This window comes from Sciurus carolinensis, chromosome 13 (assembly GCF_902686445.1).
Source record: "Sciurus carolinensis chromosome 13, mSciCar1.2, whole genome shotgun sequence".
Lineage (NCBI taxonomy): Eukaryota > Metazoa > Chordata > Mammalia > Rodentia > Sciuridae > Sciurus > Sciurus carolinensis.
Genome location: NC_062225.1, coordinates 68,122,546 through 68,148,444, shown reverse-complemented (window position 1 = coordinate 68,148,444; position 25,899 = coordinate 68,122,546). Strand labels below are relative to the sequence as shown.

Here is a 25,899-nt window from a genome sequence, read left to right as displayed (position 1 = left end):
ATTTTATTTTGAGACAGGGTCTTGCTAAATTGCTTAGGACCTTGCTAAGTTGCTGAGGCTGGCTTTGAACTGGAAATCCTCCTGCCTCAGTTTCATGAGTTGCTGGGATTATAGGCATGTACCGCTGCACCTGACCTCACTGTATATATCTTATGTTAAACCAGTTTTTGCTTACTAATTAAAGTCTGCAAATATAGTAAATAATTGAGATTTTTTTTTTTTTTTTCCCTTAGGACTTTGGTTCCCAACCTACATGAGGTTTGGTTTTTCTTGGATGCTTTCTATCAATGTCAGGAATTCTTTTAATCAATATATGCTTTAAAAATTATTTGCTTTTAAACACTGAAGTAAGCATATACCTAATTAATCTTCACTGAACTCAGCACACAATGTAGTTTGATATAGTTGCAACAGCCATACAAGAATGGAGGTCAGTTGCCAATAGTTTGATCAAAATACACTTGGCCAGTGTACTGACGTTTATTAAAATGATAACTTAGTTGACATTATCTGTTTCATATGCCCTTAACCTGAATTCTAGATCTGGTAGTTTTTGAAATAACAATAATAATAATGATGATGATGATAATAGTAGTAGAAAGATTTCTATTTCCTGTAGAAGAGTGTTGTGAATTTCCGTGGCAGAAGAGAACTGGAAAATTAGGGTAATTCCATTGTTTCATTTACTTTCTCATTTGGACATTGTGAAATGTGTCATCTTTGAATAATTGTACAGAGTGGAAAAGACTTTGAAGATATTCTTTGTGTTTGTTATCCTTGGCTTGAACGCTGACCCTTTTTCCTGGACATCTTATGACACATCAGTAACTCGCTTGGTGGGATCATCAATGTTGCTTTTGGAGGCTGGAAGCTTCTCACTCTGAGGATCAGAGAGACTCTTTTCAGCTTGTGGCAATCCTTCTCCACTCCTGGGCGCTTGCTTAGTACAGGTTCTTGTGGTGAAAGTTGAGGGCATTTACTGACTGCATAGTGGGTATCAGGAGCTGTACTCTTGGTGAATCACCCATTTTATCCTCATCACAATCTCATGAGGTAGCTACCATTACACTTTTCATTTTAGAGATAGGAACCCAAGACTTGGAAAGGCTTAGGTGACTCGTCCCTAAGGTGTTAGGGAGGCCAGACTAGGTCCTTACCCTGCTGTCTTCACAGGAGGGGTTGAGGCAGAGGGGGTACTTGGAGTGGGCTGGAACACGGAAATTGGACCTTAGCTCTAAATTCCAGCAGCACCACTTCTGTGCAAGGGGAGGGTAGATGCTTGCTTGGAGAAGAGGGGGCGTTTAAAGGGATGTTTAAAGGGATGTTTGTCATTTTTCCCTCCCCTTTGGGCTGAATGTGGAAATATGGACTTGCAGTAACACACATGACCTGAGGAGAAGCTGCCTGAGTCCGATTTGGTGTCTAGTCTAAGCAGACCCCATGGCAGGCGCTGCTCTAGTCGTGCCTGAAAGCCTCTGAGGATTGTACCTCTGGGTAGCAGCACTTTTGTGGAGGCTCCAAGTCCATGTCCAGGAAGCCCTATGAAGGGAGGTGCGTTCTGTCCTTTGGATGTCTGTACACATTTGCACCCCTGCCATTGGCAGTGATGTGCAGGGTGTGCCCTCTTCCCTTGTGCAGCAGGTGTGTCCCTCATGGTGTATTCCTATTGGGACTGTAACTAGTCAGTTATTCCTAGTCCTCTCAGGTCTGTGAGCACTATAAGAACAGATGCCGTGTGTGCCAGTCAGATTTCTGACACTGTGACAAAATACCTGAGATAATTAACTGAGAAGGAGGTAAGGTTTATGTTGGCTCATGGCTTCAGGGATTTCAGTCTGTGGTTGCTTGGTCCTGTTGCTTTGGGCTTGTGGTGTCACAGTATACCATGGTAGGTGTGTGTGTCGGAGGAGTCTGCTCACGTCATGGCAGCTGGGAAGCGAAGTGAGACAGGAAGGTCATGGGTCCCAATATCCCCTTCAAGGGCATCACCTACCTTCCTTCCCCTTGCCCTCACCTCAAAAAGGTTCTACCACCTCCCAGTGGCAGCTCAGGCTGGTGGCCACGCTTTTAACACATTGGCCTTCGAAGGACACTCCTGATTCCAAACCATAGCTTGGTGTTAATACTAGTAGCAAGAGACTCTTTGTGCTCTATTCTTTCTCTGTTTTACTGATGAGACAATTGAGCCAAAGAGGGTAAATAATCCTGAGAGTACTTAGCTAGTGAGCAGAGAGCTGGAGTTCCCCCACAGGATGGTCTGACATCGGCACCTGCCCCTCTTCAGTATCCTCTGCTTTGACCTGGCATCTCTGGCACCTGGTAATTAATCAGTAAATGCTGGTTGAATGAATGAATGCTGCTTTTGACCACTTCTAGGTGGAAGCAAAGCATTACTTTTACCTTTGTGAAATGCAGAGTTTTAAGAGATTCAATGATAGTGGTAAGAATCTCTAACTTGGCGCTTTGCTGGTGGCCAGGAGGAAGCCCTCTGTTCTCAGGGACTCTGCCCCATTTGTGTCTCTTGAGTCTGGATTTCCCAGTCTCTAGTCCAGTTGCACAATCCACCTGCTGAGCTCTTCCAGGAAATCTTTCTGAACTTGCCTTGATGCTGTTGGTTTTTCACTTTCAGTATGAGAATTCTTTCTGACAGTCCCTGAAATCATTTATTCCCTGCTGCATGGGAAGGGAGGCCCTTACCCCAACCAGCTCCAAGTGACAGTACTGGCCAGGCATGGCCACTTCTAGCTGTGTGACTGTGGAGTGTGTTTGGTCTTTTTGCATTTTTAGTTTCTTATCTACACTGTGAGAGGCTTGAAGTAATAGACAATCTAGTTCTCTAGTTCTTTGCCAGTTTTTCCATAAAGAAATGTGAACTCCCTATAGGGATCTGCTAAAAACACATTTTGCGTGCACACACCCACACATAAACACACACATACACAATTTGTCACACAATTCCAAGGGACTCAGAGACTCGTCCTGTGCCATAAAGCCTATCCATCTGCTAGTTACCCCATATGATATGAAGGATCTATTCTTTATAGGGTTTTATCTGTCTTTGACAGCCTATGGCATGTCATGATAAATTCTTTTTTTAACTGCTAAATTTATTGAAAAGATAGCTTTGCATTAGAAATTGTAAATTCCCAAACTTTTAAGCTTGGCTTTGAAGCAGAAAATGGAGATTTAGAATTATGATATAGATTTTCATCAAGACGATGACCACTCCAGACAGTAGATTTAGAATTATGGTATAGATTTTCATCAAGACGATGACCATCCAGACAGTATGACTTCTGGATTACTCTTCACTCCCTGACCTCTGTTTATACCACGCTCCTGTCATCTGCATTCCCTATAAACAGTAGGATGAATTTTTTTTTCTTGGAGGAATAAATAGTGGAGGGATGTTTGGTAGGTGGAGTTTTACCCTCAGAAGGAACACTGGCAATTTATCTTGTTTTACTTTAAATAGAGTCAGTGGAAAAAGTATTTGAGGAACTCCTGAGTCCCACAGAAATCCTTGCCATCCTCTTTCCCCATTGCTTTTGAACTGCATGGAAATGTTCCCATTTCAAGACCCTAAACTCTCCCAGAGTCTTCCCATCGCCTCTCAATCCCACCCTCCCAGCCTACCTGGATCAGTTTTTGCCAATATATTTTGTTCTTTCGCATTTTTCTGCTGGGGATGGAACCCAGGGCCTTGCATATACTAGGCAAGTGCCCTCCCACTGAGCTGCACCGCAAGACCCAGTATTTTATTCTTTATGGTACAAATCCCACCAACCCCTAAGGGGCTGTTTCACAGACCTAGGCTCCTCCATTTTAGGGGGAGAGTTTCAGGTTTCAGTCTCATAATTTCATATGTTTCTTTTATTCCTGTCCCAGGTAGGGGGCAGGAAACCCAGGGGGGGTAAGAGAAGGAGACCACCCCAAAGGGCGTTCCAGTGCAGAGGGGCATGTGGTCCCCACACCAACGCTAGCAGATATTTTCTGAAGTGGAACATAGCTTTCAACAAACTAGCGTTTTGTTCATGACATTCTAACCAATCCCGGGTATATTTGAATCAAGTCTTTGTTTCGTGTACATATATTTTCAAAGGGAAATAAGTGAGCAAAATCAAATATTTGATTTACAGCAGTTACGATGGTTCAACGCCAGCGTTTCAGACTTGCTCTCTTCCCCCTCCGTATTCTTTGCCCCTGCCCTGCTCCCCATTCAGGGAGATAGCCTGTTGCTCAGGGACTCCGATGGGATTTTATTTACTGCCTGGTGGAAATAGTTGAAAAAATTACAGAGTTAGAACAATCCAAGCATTTTGAAACATTTTCTTGGCAGTTTTTTCCCCTTATTGGCAGCTAGGATATGCCTGCTCAAAACATCTTTTATGTTTTACCTCCCTTGTCTCTGCATCTGCCAGTGTAAATGTTCCCAAATTGTTCTCTTGATTTCATTCTTAAGATCCTATGCAATGAGTATATTATGTGTATATACTATACATATATGTACATGTCATATGTGTAAATAGGAATTGCTCATTTCTTTGGTTTAAAAGGTGATTATTTCCTTCAAGGAGTGGAAAAAAAATAATTGTGATGCTTCTACGCTGGATGGTGGAATTCCGTGGAGGGGAACTATTGTAATAATATCGGGTGATGATGATGGTGCTGTTAATGATCTCACAGGACTTGCTTTGGCATTTATAGAAAAAATCTCATAATCGTAATACCTCTTAGAGATGAGGAAATTGTTAATTCTTTCTAGTCTCTTTTCAACATTTCAACAGACGGATTGGGAATTAGAACTTAGTACCTCCTAGGTCCCATATGGATACAGGAATATGGAATTGAAAAATGTGAAAAGAGATTTTAACAGGATACATGGGTTCTGGCAATATATGGGAATAGGGAATTAATGTTTATCTTTTCAGCAGAGCTTTTATAGTTTTTCATATTTGCAAACAATTTCCAATTATTTTTATTGATCATTCAACAGAATGAGTGTTTGGGAATAAGTTTATTTTGCTTTCTCTCTTCCTTAATGACATAAGAAAGTTAAATGCTCATCATGCCAAACAAAGAATTTGGGGGGTTTTGTGTGAGGTTTTTTTTCCCCCTTAAGACTTTTGTGTCTGTAACTTAAATATTTTTTTCCCTTTTTGTTGTATGTAGGAGAGCTACCATAAGATATGGGAGCAAGCAGTTGACTCTAGACTTGTTTCTGCCATCATTGACGGTTCTTTAATTTTTTGATGTTGAAAAAAATTGCTTCATTTCTCTGACCCTCGGTTTCTTCATCCGTAGAAGAGGCGATTGAACTAGATGATATCTTGAGTCCCCTTTAGTTGTCTGAACACTGCTTTTCATCAATGAAATTACAACTGGACTCTTTGAAGGATGTAGAATAACAAACCATTATCACATGAATTACAGATTAAGCTTGGGGAAGAGCGTGAAGCCATTTACTGTAATTGGCTTACAGTGCCTACTCTGTGAGTACCATGTAATGATGTTGTTTTATTGTTCAATGAGTTAGAGCTTACAGATTCCCCACTTGCCAGAATTGTGATGAATCCCGTTGGCCTTGGCAAACAGACTGCTTTCACGAGTTGCATTGCACATGGTTAAACCCTGTGGATTTCTGAGCTAATATGTGAGGTAATGCCATCTTCCAAATGAAAAAAATTATGTTTCCTCGTTCCTCTGAAGAGAACATATTTTCCCCACTTTAAAAGTAATTCCATTACCAAATGTAAACATGCATAATAAGATGATATCATTTCCAAATTTATACCCTATATTTTTGTTCTAGTGCAAGGAAATAGTTGCTATGAAACTGAAAACTAACAGATCTTTATAATTCCTTTTTCCTTAGGTAATCTAATTACTTCAGAATTAACAAGGAATATTTCTATTCTATGTTTCTTCAAAAAAATGTAAAAATCAATGTAAAATAATAGTAATCTTGAGTGATAAAATATAAAAATATATATGAGGAAAATTTTTATTATCAGACTAATTTTACTAGCGATAACAATTACACATTCTGTATAAGATATAAAATCAACTCTTTGGAGGCACTGGAGGATAACCAAGAACAGACAGAAATTGGAGGGGGTTTACTCTGAAAGAAGGAGACCCCAAACATCTGTATATGAACTCTGTCCAAATTGTTAGTTGCTTCCTCAGGAGACTCCAGAGTTTCCACTGAAAAGCAACCGTTGGAAAGCTGAAAGAACCAAACAGTTCCAGCTGTAGCATACTATAGGGTAACAGAATTTAAAGTCTGAGTCCAGCCAAGTAACTAACTGCTGAATGCAACAGAACAATCCACACTCTTTTAAAAGAAGATCCATCTGTGGTGACTACAATAATAATGTCCTACACATAGTAACAATCATGAGAAAGAAGATATGACTCATAGTCAAGAGATAAAGTAGTCAATAGAAAAGAACCCCAAGATGACTGAGATGTTTGAATTACTGTACAAGGACTTTAACTTGAGCTCTTATAAATATGCTTAAGGATTTAAAATGTGGTCTTAATGAAACAAGTGGAGAATTTAATAGGAAAATTGAAAACAAAGAGGAAGTGGGAAAAGAAGATAGATGAATAGAAGTTATCTAATCAAGAAAACAAAGAAAAATTATTTAAGAAAAATAAAAAATGTCTCAATGCTCTTGGGATAAATCAAGTAATTTAACGTAGATGTATTTAGTCTCAGAGGCAAGAAGAGAATATGACAGGGAAACAGAAGGAATAATGGTGACAGTTACCTAGATAAAGTGTACAGACCTCAGAAGTTCAGCAAACTTAAGCAAAATGAATGAAAATGACCCTATACCTCGGCATTGCTCAGTAAAATAGCTGAATATCAAAAATAAGGGAAAATCCTGAAAGAGGTATAGTCCAAAGATATGTACTTATAGGGGGAATAATACTATCAACGATAGGTCACTTCTCATGAGGAGCAAAGGAAGTTATTAAATCGTGGCATGGCATTTTGAAGGTGCTCAAGAAATGAGCTATCTTCAGAATTCTGTAGCTAAAGAAAAATCCTTCAAAAACGAAGGTTTAACTAGAAAGGTGTTTTTCATAAAAGTGAAAATGGAGGCAATTTTTTTGTAGCAGATTTATACAACAGGAAATTCTGAAGGAAGTCCTTTTGGCTTAAGGAAAATGACAACAGATGGGAAGTCATTATAGCAGACTAGTGGCATTTGTGACATTTGCATATGTAATGCATAAAGAAATTTAAGGATTTCAAGATCTCAAGGATGGTGGGATCTGGCTGTCTGTTACTATTCTTAGAAGAATGCTAGTAGGGTCGCTGGTAGAAATTTTATGGTGCTTTGTAGTTTTTAGAGAGTTTTAAAAAATGTATACTAGTTCACTTTGAGAATCATTCTCACAAGATTATTTGGGAGGATTTAGATGTGAAAATCAGATTGTAAGAGAATGAAGAGGAAGCGATGGTGATAGGTATACACTGATCACATATTGGAGGGACAAGAAGTAATAGCAGGAGCAAATGTAAAAAAAAGTTGAGAGGTCTTGCTGTGATAACTTGGTGACTCTGATAGGGTAAAGGGATGAGATGGAAGGGAGAGGAAGATAATGGTAATCCAATCCTGGTAGAATCAATGGCCTAGTAAAAGCAAAGCCATTGTTGACCATTGTTTCTATGGAATCATATATGCCTATAGATTTTATAGAAGCATATTTCTATGGAATCTTGTAGTCAACTAGGTGATCAAAACTTCCTGAAGGAAGCTTGCTATTTAAAAGTATCCTGCTTGGATATATCCAGCATGGTCTCTAAATTTCAATTATGTGTGAGTATCAGGTATGTGCTGCATATGTGTAGCACATGAACTATTGAGGTAATATATTATCAGTGTTATAAAACATGCTAAAAAGCAAAAAAAGAAGTAGAAATCAACAAATAAACGACTTAACACTACAGCTCAAAGCGCTAGAAAAAGAAGAGCAGACCAATACCAAAAGTAGTAGAAGACAGGAAATAGTTAAAATCAGAGCCGAAATCAACGAAATCGAAACAAAAGAAACAATTGGAAAAATTAACAAAATAAATAGTTGGTTCTTTGAAAAAATAAATAAAATTGATAAACCCTTAGCCACACTAACAAAGAGAAAGAGGGAGAAGACTCAAATTACTAAAATTCGGAATGAACAAGGAAACATCACAACAGACACGAGTGAAATACAAAACATAATTAGAAGCTATTTCGAAAATCTATACTCCAACAAAACAGAAAACCTCGAAGACATCAACAAATTTCTAGAGACATATGAATTACCTAAACTGAACGAGGAGGACATACACAACCTAAATAAACCAATTTCAAGCAATGAAATAGAAGAGGTCATCAAAAGCCTACCAACAAAGAAAAGTCCAGGACCAGATGGGTTCTCAGCCGAGTTCTACAAAACCTTTAAAGAAGAGCTCATTCCAATACTCCTCAAAGTATTCCATGAAATAGAAGAGGAGGGAACCCTCCCAAACTCGTTCTATGAAGCCAATATCACCCTGATACCTAAACCAGACAGAGACACATCGAGGAAAGAAAATTTCAGACCAATATCCTTAATGAACATCGATGCAAAAATTCTCAACAAAATTTTAGCAAATCGCATACAAATATATATTAAAAAGATAGTGCACCACGATCAAGTGGGTTTTATCCCAGGGATGCAAGGTTGGTTCAACATTCGGAAATCAATAAATGTCATTCACCATATCAACAGACTTAAAGTTAAGAATCACATGATTATTTCAATAGATGCAGAAAAAGCATTCGATAAAATACAGCATCCCTTCATGCTCAAAACACTAGAAAAAATTGGGGTAGTGGGAACATTCCTAAACATTATAAAGGCAATCTACGCTAAGCCCATGGTTAATATCATTCTAAATGGTGAAAAACTGAAAGCGTTCCCCCTAAAAACTGGAACAAGGCAGGGATGCCCTCTTTCACCGCTTCTATTCAACATCGTCCTTGAGACTCTAGCCAGAGCAATCAGACAAACCAAAGAAATTAAAGGGATACGAATAGGAAAAGAAGAACTCAAACTATCCCTGTTCGCTGATGACATGATTATATATTTAGAGGAACCTGGAAATTCCACCAGAAAACTTTTAGAACTCATAAGTGAATTCAGTAAAGTAGCAGGTTACAAGATCAATGCTCATAAATCCAATGCATTTTTATACATAAGTGATGAATCTTCAGAAAGAGAAATTAGGAAAACTACCCCATTCACAATAGCATCGAAAAAAATAAAATACTTGGGAATCAATCTCACAAAAGAGGTGAAAGACCTCTACAATGAGAACTACAGAACACTAAAGAAAGAAATTCAAGAAAACCTTAGAAGATGGAAAGATCTCCCATGTTCCTGGATAGGCAGAATTAATATCGTCAAAATGGCTATACTACCTAAAGTGCTATACAGATTCAATGCAATTCCAATTAAAATCCCAATGATGTACCTTGCAGAAATAGAGCAAGCAATTATGAAATTCATCTGGAAGAATAAAAAACCTAGAATAGCTAAAGCAATCCTCAGTAGCAAGAGCGAAGCAGGGGGTATTGCAATACCAGATCTTCAACTCTACTACAAAGCAATAGTAACAAAAACGGCATGGTATTGGTACCAAAATAGACAGGTAGATCAATGGTACAGAATAGAGGACATGGACACAAACCCAAATAAATACAATTTTCTCATACTAGACAAAGGTTCCAAAAATATGCAATGGAGAAAAGATAGCCTCTTCAACAAATGGTGCTGGGAAACCTGGAAAACCATATGCAATAGAATGAAATTAAACCCCTATCTCTCACCCTACACAAAACTCAACTCTAAATGGATCAAGGACCTTGGAATCAGACCAGAGACCCTGCATCTTATAGAAGAAAAAGTAGGTCCAAATCTTCAACTTGTTGGCTTAGGATCAGACTTCCTTAACAGGACTCCCATAGCACAAGAAATAAAAGCAAGAATCAACAACTGGGATAGATTCAAACTAAAAAGCTTTCTCTCAGCAAAGGAAACTATCAGAAATGTGAAGAGAGAGCCTACAGAGTGGGAGAATATTTTTGCAAACCATACCTCAGATAGAGCGCTAATTTCCAGAATCTATAAAGAACTCAAAAAACTCTACACGAAGAATACAAACAATCCAATCAACAAATGGGCTAAGGAAATGAACAGACACTTCACAGAAGAAGATGTACAAGTAATCAACAGATATATGAAAAAATGTTCAACATCCCTAGTAATAAGAGAAATGCAAATCAAAACTACCCTAAGATTTCATCTCACCCCAATTAGAATGGCGATTATCAAGAACACAAGCAACAATAGGTGTTGGCGAGGATGTGGTGAAAAAGGAACACTCATACATTGCTGGTGGGGTTGCAAATTAGTGCAGCCACTCTGGAAAGCAGTGTGGAGATTCCTCAGAAAGCTTGGAATGGAAACACCATTTGACCCAGCTATCCCACTCCTTGGTCTATACCCAAAGGACTTAAAATCAGCATACTACAGAGATACAGCCACATCAATGTTCATTGCTGCTCAATTCACCATAGCCAGATTGTGGAACCAACCTAGATGCCCTTCAGTTGATGAATGGATAAAGAAACTGTGGCATATTTATACAATGGAATATTACTCCGCAATGAAGAATGATAAAATTATGGCATTTGTAGGCAAATGGTCGAAATTGGAGAATATCATGCTAAGTGAGATAAGCCAATCTCAAAAAACTAAAGGACGAATGATCTCGCTGATAAGCGGATGAGGACATATAATGGGGGTGGGAGGGGTTAGCATTAGGTTTAGGGTTAGGTTTAGAGTTAGGCTAAGGAGAGCGGTAAGAATGAAGGAAAGAAGGACTGTATAAAGGGAAAAGGGTGGGAGGGGTGGGGGGGAAGGGAAAAAAAAAAGAAACATCATTACCCTATGTAAACGTAAAAAAAAAAATAAAAAAAAAATTAAAAAAAAAACATGCTAAAAAGAAATAAAAATGGATGAGATAAAACAAATACAAATAAACATAAAATAGATACATAAAGTTCCAGTATTTTATTTTTGAATGTCAGCATTATATTTTGTACCCTTTGGATATTTGGTCCTAGTTTGAAGACCACTGCAATGAGAATCAGTGGGGTGTGCTGGAATTATTATTTTGTTTCCGATCATCTCTTTATGCATCTATTTATGCAGTACATATATAAATTTTACATAATTGAAATGTCACAAACTTTTTTTAAAAAATATTTTTGTGGGATCAAAACCAGGGGCTCTTTACCACTTGAGCTACATCCTCAGTCCTTTTTTATTTGTGTTTTGAAATAGGGTATTGCTAAGTTGCTGAGAGTCTTGCTAAGTTCTGGAAGCTGGCCTAAAACTGGGATCCTCTTGCCTCAGCCTCCCAAATAACTGGGATTACGAGCAGGCACCACCATGCCTAGCTATTGTATGCTTTAAAAAAAATCATAGACATCTTAGAATATTTTTGCAAGCTATTCTTCTAAGAGAGAATTAATATCTAGAGGATATAAAGAACTAGAACAACTTAACACCAAGAAAACAACCCAATAAATAAGTGGGCAAATTAATTAAATTGACACTTCCAAAAAGAAGAAATAAAATTGTAAACAAATATATGAAAGAAATGTTCAACTAATATTAGCAATTAGGGAAATGCAAATCAGAACTACACTGAGGTTACCTCTCACACCAGTCAGAATGGCAGCCATCAAGGATACAAATGGTGACGAATGCTGGAGAGGATGTGGAGGAAAAGGAACACTTGTACCCTATTGGTGAGATTGTAAATTAGGACAGCCACTCCGGAAATCTGTATGGAGGTTCCTCAGAACCCTAGGCATATGACCCAGCTATACCACTCCTTACTATTTACCAAAATAAAAATTAAAATTATCACACTATAACAGTACGTGCATTCCCATATTTATAGCAGCACAATTCACAGCAGCCTAACTCTGGAACCAGCCTAGGTGTCCACCAACGGATGAATGGATGAAGAGAATGCAGTATATATGTACAATGGAATTTTATTCAGCCTCAAAGAAGAATGGAATTATGCTATCTGCAGGAAAATGGATGAAACTTGAGGGCATTCTGTTAAGCAAAATAAGCCAAACTCAGGTCAAGGGTCATGTGTTTTCTCTCATAAGTGGAAGCTAGTGAGGAAAAAGGAAAAGAAGGACAGTGGGGAGATCTCATGAAAATCAAAGGGAGATCAGTAGAATAGAAAGGAACCAGGAGGAGGGAAGGGAGGGAGAAGGTGTTGGGGAGTGATATTGGCCAAATTATATTGTTATATACCGTGCACATTCAAATATGTAAAAAGAAATCCCATGATTATATAAAACTATAATATACCAATAAAAATGTAGAAAGAGAAAAATTCCATAGACATCTTTAAATTTCAAATTTATGTCTTTAGCTTCTCTTCCCCACTTTAACTGTACCATCTCCCTTCACAAATAACTAATATTAATAATCTGGTGGATAACCTGTTTTTCTCTCCAGTTTCTCTATAATAATCCCCTTTATCCTTGGGCAATATGTTCTAAGAACCATAGTGAATGCCTAGAGCTATGGATCATGCTGAATCCTATCTATATTATGCTTTTTCTTATATATATATTCTTGTGATAAATTTAATTTGTAAATTAGGTACTGTAAGGAATCCAAAGCAGTAATTAAGAGGGTAGAACAATGATGCCAACATACTGCAAGAAAAGTCATCTGAAACTTAAAAATTATTTCTGGAATTTTCTGTGTATTATTTTCAGACCATGGATGAAAGGCAACTGAAATGGAGGAAGGTGAAACTGGGGAGAGAAAGGGGTACTGTCATCATTTTAAACTTCTTAAATTGCATAAGAAGTGATAGGGAAGTTGTATATATGTGTGTACATCTTGATTTTTCTCAAAGTAGGGCATAAAAATCCCTCCACAGTATTGCCCCGATTCATTTTTAGTGGTTACATGAAATTTCATTTTGTAAATGTGCTGATTTTTAAAAATTTATCTTTTAATTTTTTACAGACTGCATTTTGGTTCATTGTACACAAATGGGGTACATCATTTCGTTTCTGTGGTTATGCACAATGTGGATTCATACCATTTGTGTAATCATACATGTACATAGGGTAATGATGTCTGTCTCACTCCAACATTTTTCATACCCCCTCCCTCTCATTTCCTTCTGCATAATCTAAAGTTCCCCCATTCTTCTCTCCCTCCCCATCATTCATTATATATCATTATATATATATCATTATATATATATTATAGATCATTCTCCACTTATCAGGGAAAACATTCGGCCTTTGGTTTTTTTGGATTGGCTTATTTCACTTAGCATGATATTCTCCAATTCCATCAATTTATTTGCAAATGCCATATTATTATTCTTTATGGCTGAATAATATTCCATTGTGTATATAAACCACAGTTTCTTTATCCATTCATCTGTTGAAGGGCATGTAGGTTGGTTCCACAATCTAGCTATTGTGAACTGAGCTGCTGTAAACATTGATGTGGCTGTGTCACTGTAGTATGCTGATTTTAAGTCCTTTGGGTATAAACTGAGGAGTGGGATAACTGGGTCAAAAGGTGGGTCCATTCCAAGTTTTCTGAGGATTCTCCACACTGCTTTCCAGAGTGGCTGCACCAAAATGCAACTCCACCAGCAATGTAAAAGTGTGCCTTTTTCCCCACATTCATGCCAACATCTATTATTGTTTGTGTTCTTGATAATAGCCATTCTAATTGGAGTAGGATAAAATCTTAGAGTTGTTTTAATTTGCATTTCTCTAATTACTAGAGATGTTGAACACTTTATCATATATTTATTAATTGCCTGTATGTCTTCTTCTGTTAAGTGTCTGTCCAGTTCCTTGACCCATTTATTGATTGGGTTCTTTGTATTTTTGGTGTAAAGTTTTGTAAGTTCTTTATAAATTTTGGAGATAAGTGCTCTATCTGAAGTGTGTGTGGAAAAGATTTTCTCCCACTCTAGGCTCTCTCTTCATGTTCCTGATTGTATCCTTTGCTGAGAAAAAACTTTTTAGTTTGCGTCCATCCCATTTATTGATTCTTGCTTTGATTTCTTGTGCTTTAGGAGTCTTGTTGAGGAAGTCTGATCCTAAACTAACATGATGAAGATTTGGACCTACTTTGTCTTCTATTAGGTGCAGGGTCTCTGGTCTAATTCCTATGTCCTTGATCCATTTTGAATTGAGTTTTGTGCAGGGTGAGAGATAGAGGTTTAATTTCATTTTACTGCATATGGATTTCCAGTTTTCCCAGCACCATTTGTTGAACAGGCTATCTTTTCTCCATTATATGTTTTTGATTCCTTTGTCTAGTATGAAGTGAATGTCTTTATGTGTTTTTGTCTCTGTGTCTTCTATTCTGTACCATTGGTCTGCCTGTCTATTTTGGTGCCAATACCATGCTGTTTTGTTACTATTGCTCTGTAATATAGTTTAATGTCTGGTATTGTGATACCTCCTGTTTCACTTTTTTTTTTTTCCTGAGACTGAGTCTGAATCTTTATTGTTCACAGAGTCTTTTTGTATGATTTTTCTTTGGTATTGATTACATCATTTCATGGTTAATACAAGGCAATGTTAAGTAAAGTATCTTCAAGAGTATAATTAATGATCTTATTCAAGAAACATGTTTACTGTATGATAGCTTAAAAAGAAAAATAGTTCCCAGCAAGGTAGAAGGTACCATGCTCCATTTAGTTTTAATTTCCCTGAAAAAATATGAGATTAAGTTTCTGTAGAAGTTACCCCTTCCAAGAACTCTAATGTTAGTTATTTTTTTAAATTCATTTTTATTGTAAACAAATGGGATACATCTTGTTTCTGTTTGTACATGAAGTAGAGGCATACCATTTGTGTAATCGTACATTTACCTAGGGTAATCTGTTTCACTTTTTCTACTCAGGATCGTTTTGACTACTCGAGGTCTCTTGTTCTTCCAGATGAAGTTCATGATTGCTTTCTATATTTCTATGAGGAATGTCATTGGGACTTTAATTGGAATTGCATTGAATTTGTATAGCACCTTTGGTAGAATGGCCATTTTGACAATGTTAATTCTGCCTATCCAAGAACTTGGGAGACCTTTCCATCTTTGAAGGTTTTCTTCAATTTCTTTCTTTAATGTTCTGTAGTTTTCATTGTTGAGGTCTTTTACCTCTTTTGTTAGATTAATTCCCAAGTATTTTATTTTTTTTTTGAGGCTACTGTGAATAGAGTGGTTTTCTTAATTTATCTTTCAGAGGATTCATCACTTATGAAATGCATTAGATTTACACATATTAATTTTATATCCTGCTACTTTGCTGAATTCATTTATTAGTTCTTGAAGTTTTCTAGTGGAGTTTTTTGGATCTTCTAAATATAGGATCATGTCATCAGCAAATAGTGACAGGTTTAGTTCTTCTTTTCCTATTTGTATCCCTTTAATTTCTTTGGTCTGTCTAATTGCTCTGGCAAGTGTTTCAAGGATGATGTTGAATAGAAGTGGTGAAAGAGGGCATCCTGCCTTGTTCCAGTTTTTAGGGGGAATGCTTTCAGTTTTTCTCCATTAAGAATGATGTTGGCTGTGGACTTAGCATAGATAACCTTACAATGTTGAGATATGTTCCTACTATTCCTATTTTTTCTAGTGTTTTAAGCATGAAGGGGTGCTGTATTTTATCCAATGCTTTCTCAGCATCTATTGAAATAATCATGTGATTCTTAACTTTAAGCCTATTGATGTGATGAATTACATTTATTGATTTCTGGATGTTGAACCAACTTTGCATCCCTGGGATAAACCCCACTTGATCATGATGCACTATATTTTTAATATATTTTTGTATGTGATTTGACAGTATTTTGTTAAGGATTTTTGCATCTATGTTCATCATGGATATTGGTCTAAAGTTTTCTTTCCTTGATGAGTCTTTGTCTGGTTTTGGTATCAGAGTGATACTAGTCTCATAGAATGAATTTGGAAGGGTTCCCTCCTTGTCTATTTCCTGGAATACTTTGAGGAGTATTGGTATCAGTTCTTCTTTAAAGGCCTTGTAGAATTTGGCTGAGAATCTATCTGGTCCTGGGCTTTTCTTGGTTGGTAGACTTTTGATGGCTTCTTCTATTTCGGTGCTTGAAATTGATCTGTTCAGATTGTGTACATCTTCCTGATTCAGTTTGGGAGGAACATGTGTCTCTAAAAATTTGTCAATGTCTTCAATATTTTCTATTTTGTTGGAGTATAGATTTTCAAAGTAGCTTCTAATTATATTATGTATTTCAATGATGTCTGTCGTGATCTTTCCTTTTTCATCACGAATTCTAGTAATTTGAGTTTTCTCTCTGCTTCTCTTCATTAATGTGGCTAAGGGTTTATCAATTTTGTTTACTTTTTCAAAAACCAACTTTTTGTTTTGTCAATTTTTTGAATTGTTTCTCTTGTTTCAATTTCATTGATTTCAGCTCTGATTTTAATTATTTCCTGTCTTCTACTATTTTTGGTGTTGATCTGTTCTTCTTTTTCTAGGGCTTTGAGGTGTAATGTTAGGTCATTTAGTTGTTGACTTTTTATTTTTTTAATGTATGTGCTCAATGCAATGAACTTTCCTCTTAGTACTGCTTTCATAGTGTCCCAGAGATTTTGATATGTCGTGTCATTGTTCTCATTTATCTCGAAGAATTTTTTTTATTTCTTCCCTGACGTCTTCTGTTATCATTGCATCATTCAACAGCATATTATTTACTCTCCAGGTGTATGAGTAGTTTTTGTTTGTTATTTTATCATTCATTTCTAATGGCGTTCCATTATGGTCTGATAGGATAGGGTGGGATCTCTATTTTTTTGTATTTACTAATGGCTTCTTTGTGGCATAGCATATGGTCTATTTTGGAGAAGGATCCATGAGCTGCTGAGAAGAAAGTATATTCGCTCGATGATGGATGAAATACTCTATAAATATCCATTAAGTCTGTATCATTGATTGTATTATTTAGTTCTATAGTTTCTTTGTTCAGTTTTTGTTTCCAGGATCTATCCAGTGGTGAGAGTGGTGTGTTAAAGTCCCCCACTATTAATGTGTTTTGGTCCATTTGATTCTTAAAATTGAGAAGGGTTTGTTTGATATACATAGATGCTCCATTGTTTGGGGCATAAATATTTAAAATTGTTATATCTTGCTGTTTTATGCTTTCCTTAAGCAGTATGAAATGTCCTCCTTTATCCCTTCTGACTAACTTAGGTTTGAAGTCCACTTTATCTGATATGAGAATGGAGACCCTTGCTTTTTTACTGGGTCCATGTGCATGGTATGTTTTTCCCCATCCTTCCACCTTTAGTCTGCGGATATCTTTTTCTATGAGATGAGTCTCTTGAAGGCAGCATATTGTTGGGTCCTTCTTTTTAAACCAATCTGCCAGTCTATGTCTTTTGATTATTGAGTTTAGGCCATTGGCATTCAGTATTATTATTGTGATATGATTTGTATTGCTGGTCATTTTGGCTTTTTTGGTTTTTAACTTGACTTGGTTTCTCCTTTGATTGACTTTTCCTTTAGGGTATTTCTTCCCTTTGCTGACTTGTATCGTTGTTTTTCACTTCCTCCTCATGAAAAATTTTGCCAAGAATGTTCTGTAGGACAGGCTTTCTATTTGTAAATTCTTTTAACTTTTGTTTATCATGGAAAGAGTTTATTTCTTTGTCAAATCTGAAGGTTAATTTTGCTGGGTATAAGATTCTTGGTTGGCATCTGTGTTCTTTCAGAGTTTGAAATATATTATTCCAGGCCCCTCTTGCTTTTAGAGTGTGGGATGACAAATCTGCTGATATCCGTATTGGTTTCCCCTTATATGTAATCTGACGCTTTTCTCTTGCAGCCTTTAAAATCCTATCTTTATTTCATAAGTGAGGTATTTTCATTATAATGTGTTTTGGTGTGGGTCTGTTGTAATTTTGTGCACCTGGTGTTCTGTAAGCCTCTTGTATTTGATTTTCCATTTCATTTTTCAGGTTTGGGAAATTTTCTGATATTATTTCATTGAACAGGTTGTTCATGCCTTTGGTTTGTATCTCTGTGCCTTCCTCAATCCCAATAATTTTTAAATTTGGTTTTTTCATGATATCCCATAGTTCTTGGAGGTTCCATTCATGACTTCTTAACATCTTCTCAGTTTGTTCAACTTCATTTTCAAGATTAAATATTTCGTCTTCATTGTCTGAGATTCTGTCTTCCATGAGATCTTTTCTGTTGCTGATGCTTTCTATTAAGTTTTAATTTGGTTTATTGTTTCTTTCATTTCAAGTATTTTTGTTTGTTTTTTTTTTCCAGAATCTCTATGTCTTTATTGAAGTGTTCTTTTGCTTCCTGCATTTGCTCTTTTAACTAATTACTGGAATGGTCATGCATTGCCTGCATTTGCTCCCTTATCTCGTCTTTCGCTTCACAGATCATTTTAAGTATGTAGATTCTAAACTCTTTTTCTGTCATTTCTACTGCCATGTTGTCATTGGATTCTATCACAGTAGCATCTTAGTTTGTTAGGGACACTTTCTTCTCCTGCTTTATCATATTGTTTCTATATATTCCCCTCTAGCAGTGAAGATCAGGGATACTTAAGTTCCCCCCTTGCAGGCTTATTATGACCCTGCAGTTTTCCACTACCTCTCCTTTGAAGGGAGATCAATACCAGTAGCACCCAACACAGAGAAAATGCAGCCCTGGACCAGATAGCCCCTGTAAAGACTTTAACATTATTATAATGAACAGGATCAGTTCAATTACTATTTACAGTATTCCTAGTTGTGAACAAGAGGGTGGGGAAGGGTGTGGGATGTAAGTTAGTAAATAGAGGTACCTGTCAAAGGGCCTCCAATCTCCTGTAGGTGTCTCAGGAAGGGAGCTGCCCTTCCAGTGATGATGGCCGCACACTCAAGAATTATTCAAAATGCCTGCACCAGCCTCCAAAGAAGCTGGGGAGCCCCAGCGAAGGTGCACTGAGTCAGCACAGAGGCAGGCACAATGTCCCTGAGCAGTAGGGGGCAGGTGGGCAGGCTCAGAACAGGTGTCTGACCTTGGTGTGTGGAGGGGCGGGCTCAGTGACGGTGTCCCACCAAATGTCCTGATTTATTGAATTATTCTTCTAATGGACATTCAACTTATTTCCAGTAATTTAAAAATTTTATTATAAATAACAATTCAATAAATTAAAAAAATGTGTCTCACATGCAGGACTTTTATTTTCTTAAAGTAAATATTAGGAAGTGTGGTTAGTAGGTCCATAGATATGTAAATATTGAATTTAAGTTTTTGAGTTTGGTTTTCAAAGTCAGTCCTAGTATGTGTTTCTACCAGGAATCCCTAAGAGTGTACTTCTACTTCACAGTCCTGTAAGCAAAATCTTTCTTTCTTTCTTTTTCCCTTCAAACTTTAGCTAAGTGGGTATAAAGTAAAAATGTCAAGTTTATATTTTCTGGAGTACTGATGTGGTTGGGCATCTTTTCACGTATCAGGATTGTTCAGATTTATTCTTCAGTGAGTTGCATATTTGTGTCCTTGGCCCATCTTCCTGTGTTCCCTTCTGGTTATGCATTTGTTTTCTTATCAATTTATAAGAAACTTCTACCTTTTATTTTTCATGTGTATTTTTCATGGGCATTGTAGATATTTTCTCCTTGTCTGTCATTTAGCTCTTAACTTCATAGTGTGGTTTTTATACACCAACCCTTTTTATTTTACTGATCCAAAGTCAAGTTTGAATGATTTGCTTAGCAATTGCAATGCAGAGAAGGGCAACTCGAGTCAGAACAAGCTTTGCTAGCATGAATGGAAACTGAAGGAGCTGCCTTCACCAGGCTCTGAACAGACCTACTAAGTAAGCTCAGGCTTCAGTCCTACATATCTAATCAAAGTTAGGCACGGAGCCCTATTGTGTTGGTATGGGAACATCCAGTATGGGAAAATTTTCTTGTTGGATTTCTCTGCTGCTCATATAGTTTCCTACTTACTGCACTCAAGACATACTGAAATAAGCCATATTTTTTTCAGCAACTATATTGGCTTTAGGAAAAAAATGTAACATTCCCAGCAACCTTACAGGATCTTGCAGGTCCTGTAGGGTAGTGGATGTTTTGTTTCAGCTGGATCAAGCCCTGAGAGAGGATTGGAACAGATGTTTGAATTTGGTTAAATGCTTTCAATATTTATTACTTAGGTGACCTAGTTTAGCTGCAATTGTAATAGAAAAAAAACAAGGCCATTTGGGAAAAACAGAGTTTATTGCATTCACCTTCAAAAATTGAAGGAATTTTTCCCTTTTTATTTAGTTTATTCTATTTAGCTTGATTGTGGGAAAATACAACCCCAAGGGATCCTCTTCCTATTTTGAACAGAGAACTTTATGTATATTACATTTAAAAACGCTTTCCCATATGAAATATTTTTTAGCACAACTGGAGAACAGTTTTGAAGCAGGAATTCTTGATGTGCTGGTTGAACTTTGAAAACGGGGGGACTTTGGAGGTCATGTCCCAGAGCCTGCCACTTTATAAAGTAGGAAACTGAAACCTGAAGGGATTTGGTAATGTTTGGATCAGGGCTCCCAGAGGTTCAGTGGCACAGGCAGAAATATGATTTGAATTTCCTAGATCCTGCTTTGAACTGTTCACCTTCATCTTGAACACTGTGCTGCTGGATTTACCCTGTCCTGGAGATGTGGGTCCTTCATAGGAGATCTCAGTATTCACTCTTGACTCTTTGGGTGCTTATAATAGTGCTTAGTGCAAGGAAGATGCTGGGTAGTAAGGGGGAAATTGCAAAAGAACAACTTTTATGATACGTTTGCTCTATCTTTTTCATTCTTCCAGTTCATTTGGAGTGAGAGGGAATGTAGAGTTAGCATCCAAAACCCAGATCTATGCGTGTCTCTCCCTGCCTCCCTCAGGGTGTGTGATGGAGAGTTTATTAACCCATTCATATAATATGGTAGCTACAGCAGTGTGGTGGGAGAAAATTTTGGAGAGTGAGTGAAGTTGGGTATTGAAGACCTCCCAGGCCAGTGGATACAGGTTAACTCACACACCTGGCAGACAGGATGTTAGGTCCTCAGCAGTGCTGGGCGGAGGGTGTCGGTGGGGTCACATCGGCATAATGTGTTTTGGCTACAGAGGCTGAAATCTCATAATGTGGTTCAGGGAGCAGCTGACCAAGTGAAGAACTTTAGGACTCAGGATGAATAAAGATTCAAGCGGTAACGAAGGAGATAGGACCACATACTGGCTACCGCTTGATAACTGGCATCTCACACAAACAATGGGGCCACAGGTGGCAAAACGTGTGAAGTTTGTGGAAATGAACCAGTCTTACACTGTATCATCCAGAAGTACTGAAGGATGGAGGAGGAAGGTGAGAAGCCTGCCCTCCTTCTCTCTCATTTACTGTGGTGCTGTTTCTTTTCTTTAAAAAAAAACTAACTTCTTAACTTACATATGAAGATCGTACATATTTATGGGATGCCATGTGAAGTTTCAATACATGTATACATGGTATAATATTCAAATTAGGGTAAGCACATCTATCTTTTCAAACATTTATCATTTCTTTATGGCAAAACATTCAAAATTCTTTCTTCGATATATTTTTTGTTGTTTTTTTGTCTTATAAGAAATTTGGGTCTACCAGCTATCCCACTCCTTGGCATATACCCAAAGGACTTAAAGTTATACTACACTGATGCAGCCACAACAATGTTCATAGCTGCTCAATTCACAATAGCTCGATTATGGAGCCAACTGACATGCCCTTCAATTGATGAATGGGTAAAGAAACTGTGGTATATATACACAGTGGAATATTACTCAAACACAAAGAAGAATAAAATTATGGCATTTGCAGGTAAATGGATGGAGCTGGAGAATATCATGCTAAGCAAGATAAGCCAATCCCCCCAAAACCAAAGACCAAATGTTTTCTCTGATAAGTGGATGATACATAACGGGGGTCAGGGGTGGGATGGTAAGGGAAGAATGGAGGAACTTTGGATTGTGCAGAGGGAAATGAGGGGAGGGGTCAGGGATGGAAAAGATGGTGGAATGAGACAGGCATATTACCCTTTGTACACGTATGATTGCATGAATTGTGTGACTACGTTGTGTACAACCAGAGAATGAAAAGTTGTGTTTCATTTGTGTACAATAACCCAAAATGCATTCTGCTGTCATTTATAACTAAATAGAACAAACAGTAAAAAAAAAAAAAAAAGAAATTTCGTTCTAAATTTTTAAGTGTTTTTAAAAAATTGTGGCAAAATGTTTATAACAAAATTTGTGATTTTTTAACTACTTTAAATGTATAGTTCACTGACATTAATTGATTACATTAATTAATTAATTACTGTTGTGAAATCAGCACTACTGTTTCCAAAATTTTTCCATCCCCCCGAGCCCCTCTATTTCTTAAATAATAAGGTCCTCTCCCCCAGCCTGCAATAACCTGTGTTGTTTTCTGCCTATAAATTCATATGTTCTAGAGGGACATATCTTCATATCTTCCTGTGAGTGGAATCATACACTCATCTTCAGTTTTCGTCTGTTTTCAGGGTTCCTGCATGTTGTGGCAGGTACTGGTGTTTTGCTCTTTTTTGAGGTTGAATGCTGTTCCAGTCTATGTGCACATCACTTTGTATTTATCCATTTATTTGTCCAGGAGTATTTGGGTTGTTCATTTCCACAAACTTCACATGTTTTGCCACCCGTGGCCCCATTGTTTGTGTGAGATGCCAGTTATCGAGCGGTAGCCAGTATGTGGTCCTATCTCCTTCGTTACCACTTGGATCTTTATTCATCCTGAGTCCTAAAGCTCTTCACTTGGTCAGCTGCTCCATGAACCCCATTATGAGATTTCAGCCTCTGTAGCCAAAACACATTATGCCGATGTGACCCCCCCCACCACAGCCCCTGCCCAGCACTGCTGAGGACCTAACATCCTGTCTGCCAGGTGTGTGAGCTAACCTGTATCCACTGGCCTGGGAGGCCTTCAATACCCAACTTCACTCACTCTCCAAAATTTTCTCCCACCGCACTGCTATTGTTCTCAGCTCTTGACTGATAGAAATAATACAGTGAACACGAGTACAAGTATGTTGGGGCCCTACTTTCAGTGCTTTGGGTGTACGGCTCAGAGTGGAATCAGGGAAGCATATGATAATTCTCTTTAGCTTTTGTGGAGCTGTGTGAGGATTTCCCACAGTGCCTATGGTGCTGGGTTTTTGACTTGCAAACTTGTAGGGGTAGCAGTGGGAATGACTGGTCCTAGGGCTGCTTACTGAGTCTGTGCATAGTTTGAACTCCTTGTTTATAAAATGCAATCAAAAAATTTCAAGTTTTGATGAATAAAACTTAAAAAAAGTAAGCTTTGCTTTTAACTGTACAAGTTCAGGCAGTCTTTGAGTATGAACTCTAATGTTATCAAAGAGGGAGAATTCTATTTTTGTGTTGTCCTTATGGGAAAAGGGTATAAGAGTAACACCCTTGTGTATCAGGATTTTTGCTAGGTGTTTGTACAACTTTTCCAAAATAACCACGTCTTGAGACTGTTCCCACATTAACATGGTGACATAGTTATCCGTATGTTGCAAGGAAATTAAGGCAATTCTCCGCTTCCTCCCCATGATAAGTGGTTGAGCTAAGATTCCATTCAAAAGCTTTGTAATTGGCATTTCCCCAGTAGGCCAGGGGCCTTATCATGTGTTACACTTTCCACATTTTTTATTTATTTATTTTTTAGTAGTAGGTTTCTTTTGGACCCTCTGAATTAGATAAATAGGAGCTGGCTGCAATTTCTTTTCCTTTTGAGTTCAGAGAAGCTGACCCAAGAAACCAAATGTAGCAGCTCATGTTTGATAAAAGCAGGACATTAGTTATGAACAAATTTCCTTCAATGGTTACTTGTTAAATAACAATTTGGTTCAAGAATTTGATGATTTCAGTCTTCTGTGTTTTTCAGAACTTTTGAAAACAAGTTACCTCATCCTGTGCAGATAGGATGTGTTTCATTAACATGTGGCTTTGATAATTAAAACAGGGAGACAAAAGGGTGGCATCCCTGGAATTTCCTTTCCTTTTCTTCTTCTTTTTCCCATTTTTGTTGTTTATCTGCTTTCTTTTTTCTGTGTATAATATTGCTACCTCACATATATGTAATGTTTTCATTCATTTTAAAAGTACTTTTAAAAATACATCTTGGACTGGGCATCTAGCTCTGTTGGTAGAGTGCTTGCCTTTCAAGTACAAGGCCCTGGGTTCAATCCCTGGTACTGCAAAAAAGAAGAAGAAAAAAAAAGTACATCTCATTTGATACAGGTTTGAAAAATGGCAAAAGGCAATGACATGATTATATTTTGTGAGCTGTTATAGAATAGTGTAGATATGTAAGTGTAAAGAAATGTAAGATATAAATATAAAAATGTAAAGAAATATAAAAAAGCAACAAAAATAGTAGAAAGAAACTGCAAATAAGCATCTTACATCTTACATAATCATCAAAGCATAGCCAGTTGTATTTCTTACATATTCTCATCGACTTCTCTCCTCTCAAGATTATCTTGAAGCCCGTCTGTAAATCTTTCAACATGTATCTATAAAAGATAAGAACTCTTAATAACTTCAAGGCCATTATCCTGTCTAAGATAACAATAATCACTCAGTATTGTTAAAAATCGAAGGATTCAAATTTCCCTTAAGGAGTTTTCGCAACATTTTGTTTAAATCAGGATCAAAATAATGTTTACCCACTAAGATAGGTTGCTGTCTCGTAGTTGCTAACTCTTTTAGTCCCCGAGTTCCCCCACTCTCTTTTCCCCTGACATTTCTTCATTGAACTATCTCTGGATTTTTCTGGTGGCATGCCTGTAACACATACTCTACCCTCTGAATTTCCTGTACATAAGTCATAGTTAGAGGGGTTTGATCAGACTCAGGTTTGATTTTTGGTTAGACTACTTCATAAGTATTGCTGTGTTCTTCTGTTAAGTGTGCACAGTGTCTTGTCTTTTTGTGATGTTGGTGGCCATTGATGATCATTGTCTGGATCTTCTACGAGTTGCCATGAGTCCCAGGCTTCCTTATTATGCAGATCAAGCCCAAAAGCCGTGTACTGGAGAACTCTCTTGTGCAGTGAGGTTGTTCTTCCTTCCCTTCTCTCCCTTCCCCTCCTTCCTTCATATTTAGGCTTTCATCTAATTGGATGAGGCTCACCACATTATGGAGGGCAATCTGGTTTACACACAAAAATTTAAATGTTGATCTTATCCAGAAACACCCTCCAACTTGACATGCAAATTTAAACATCACAGTGGTGGATAATATGCTTATTTCTTTTTATTCATCAGTTTTTAAAATCAATAAATTATTTAATATATCCCAGAGATGCTAGTGATATTTTTGAAGAATTGGATGGATTTAAATGTATTAGAAAACCTTTAATGCAGTTCTTCTCATTGATGCTAAAGTTGTTCCATCTTTGGCCACTGGGGGTGTCTTCAGATTGGTCCGTTAGACCCTTTGACCCTCTTTGTCTCCAGAGATATCACCTTCCTTATTCTGATTTTTAAAAAATATTGTTATGGGGCGCAACTTAAGAACAGACTGATCACCACTGAGAAGTCTAAATTTGAGAGTCTTTATTAGGTAACTGGCTGACTGTCTCACACAATGCCCCAAAAATGGCCATTGGGAGGACAGCCCTGACTTTAGGGTTGTAGTGGTTTTTATACCAAAAGTCAGTACATAAATCATGTGTCTGTT

General features: G+C 37.4%; 1 protein-coding gene across 5 annotated transcripts in view; it reads left to right on the top strand.

Moving 5' to 3' along the window:
- Positions 1-25,899, top strand: part of Ltbp1 (latent transforming growth factor beta binding protein 1) — a 413,663-nt gene that overhangs the window by 128,812 nt on the left and 258,952 nt on the right. The window lies entirely within an intron of this gene.